The sequence below is a fragment of the Caloenas nicobarica genome, unplaced genomic scaffold (assembly GCF_036013445.1).
Source record: "Caloenas nicobarica isolate bCalNic1 unplaced genomic scaffold, bCalNic1.hap1 Scaffold_725, whole genome shotgun sequence".
NCBI lineage: Eukaryota > Metazoa > Chordata > Aves > Columbiformes > Columbidae > Caloenas > Caloenas nicobarica.
In genome coordinates, this window is record NW_027017714.1 from 7,501 (window position 1) to 10,000 (window position 2,500).

General features: G+C 79.8%; 1 non-coding gene across 1 annotated transcript; it reads right to left on the reverse strand.

Annotated features, from left to right (window-relative positions):
- Positions 1–458: 458 nt before the first annotated feature.
- LOC136002908 (5.8S ribosomal RNA) lies at positions 459–611 on the reverse strand. The gene has a single exon (XR_010608017.1). It is a non-coding gene; the product is annotated as a 5.8S ribosomal RNA (ribosomal RNA).
- Between the last annotated feature and the right edge of the window lie 1,889 nt (positions 612–2,500).

The following is a 2,500-nucleotide window of genomic DNA, read 5'->3' on the forward strand; positions in this document are numbered from 1 at the left end:
AGGCTATCCCCGTCCCCGGCGCTCGCTCGCGCGCGCGGCAGCACGGCACGGTACCGCCGCGGTACCCACCCGCAGACAGCCGCCCGCGCGGGAAAGCCGGGGGCGAGGCCCGCGCCTCCCCCGCCACGCCCCGACACTAACGTCTCTCCCCCACCGCCGCGCGGGGTCTCCGGCGAAACCCCGGCGGCCCCACGGTGGGACGAGCTCCGCACAGCGGGCGCTCCGGGAGCGGGGAGCATCGGAGCGCTCCCCGAGTCTCGACTTAGGGGGACGAAGGCCTTCGGACGCCACGGCCCGCCGCCGCCGCCGCCGGGCTGCGGGGAACGGATCCCCGACCCCGCGGCGGCAAGGAAGGCGCCGCGCGCGCACGGGCCTGCGAGGCAACCCCAGCCGCGCCGCTGCCTGCGGCCGCCGCCGCCAGAGGCGGGCGGCGGCCCGGCCGGCGATTGATCGTCAAGCGACGCTCAGACAGGCGTAGCCCCGGGAGGAACCCGGGGCCGCAAGTGCGTTCGAAGTGTCGATGATCAATGTGTCCTGCAATTCACATTAATTCTCGCAGCTAGCTGCGTTCTTCATCGACGCACGAGCCGAGTGATCCACCGCTAAGAGTTGTCTGGCTTTCGGCGCCGCCCCGCGCGCGCGGGGGGGCCGGGACCGCTCGCCGAAAAGCGGCCCCTCTCTCTGAGGACGGCCCGCCGCCCGCCCCGCGGCGCGACGGCGTCAGGGCCTCGCCTCGGCTGACCGTACCGGCACACGCACAGCGAGAGAGGCAGGCTGCCAAGGAACGCGGGAAGAAGGCCTCGGCCAGCCCAAAACCCCGAGCGGCGAGGGCGGGGAGCACGCGCTCCCGACACACGCCCCTCGTCCGCTTCGGAGGCGGCCCAGGCGCCCGGGCTCGGCCCGGCCTCCGCGCGGAAAGCCGCGGCGCGCCACCGGCCGCGCGCCGACCGCCCGACCTCGAATCGGCGCGCGCGGACGCCGCTGCTGCGGGGAGCAGCGGCGCCCGGGCGGCCCGCGGGTCCACGCACGCGCCCCCCTCCGAACGCCGGGCTACGCCCCGCGACGCCTGCCGGCTTCACCCCCGCGCGCGCCTCACCCCCCGCCACGGCGGAGAGACGGCTCCCTCGGCTCGGCCGCCCGCGCGCCGGAGGCGGACACCGCCGGACACCCGAGCCAGCGACGCGCACCGCCCGCGGCCCGCCGGACGACGCCGGCCCGCGCGCCGGCGCGGCTCGCCCCTCCCGGGACCGCCGCCGCCGCTTCTCGCCTGGGCCCCCTTCCCCGAGGGCGGCTCGCCGTACCCGAGGGCGGACGGCCACGGAGCGGGGGCGGCGCCCGGCTCTCCCCGCCGTTGGCGGGCGGAGAGACCGCGAGCGCGACGCCCACACGCCCGCGCGCGCCGGCCTCGCCCGGCGAGCGAGGCCCGGGGAAAGGGCGACGGGACAGCGACGGTCGGGGCCCGGGCCGGGCCGGCCGCAGGCGGCGGGGGGCGTCTTCCGGACGACCGTTAACGGCGAGCGGCGCCGCCGCCGCTCGGCCGGGGTGCCGCCCTGCACGGCGGCGGGCGACCGGAGACCGCCGAGCCGCTCGGCCGAGGGGGGCCAAGGAGAGGCGGGGGGAAGCGGAGAGCGCCGCGCGGCGCCCACGGCACGGAGGGGCGGTGGGGCCCCGCGGACCTACCGGGCGAGACCCCGCCGCGGGGCCTCGCCGCCCCGGCGAGAGAGAGAGCGCGCGCCGGAGACGGCGCTTCCTCCCGCCGGGGCCGCCCGTTTCGAGGCAGGCGAGCCGGCCCTTCGGCCGAACGCGCCGCGGCCCGGACTTCCGCCGAGGCCGGACCGCGGAGAGGGGGGGGGCAGTGGGACCCCCTCCCCGGCACGGCCGCCCGCCTCAGGGGAGGACGACGAGCGGGCGACGGACTCCCAGGGGCCTCGCGGGAGCAACTCCCGCCCCCCTGGGGGCAACCCGCCGCCTCGCGCCGCCGCCCGACCCCCTCGCGGGCCGCGCCGAGCCACCCGAGTCTTTAAACCGCCGCCCGGCTTCGCGGCCTTCGACCCCCCGGGCTCGCCGAAGGGAGGGCCGCGGAAGCGCGGACGCTAGGTACCTGGCCCTGGGGCGAGGGAAACGACCTGCTGGGCCCCGCGGGGGTGCCTCCCCCGCTGCCGCCCTCGGAGGAGCGTCCGCCCGCGGGGGCGCGCCCGAACGTCCGCCGCCACCACCTGCGCCCTCCTGGCCCGGGACCCGGGGTTTCCCTCAGTAGCCCGGCACCGAACCCGGCAGGAGAGGCGCGGCTCGGGCCGCCCGCCGCTGGAGCGGGACGCGACCCGGCGCGGGGGCCTCGCGCGCCACCCGAAGGTTGGCGGCGGCGGCGGCGGCCGAGCCCTCCCGCCCGCCGGCTCGTCTTCTTCTTCCACCGGGCTCCGGGCAAGAAGAAGAGGCGCGGCGGGAAGCGGGGGGGGGAGCCGCCGCCGCCGTTCGCCAGCCGGCGCCGCGCGCCAGCCCG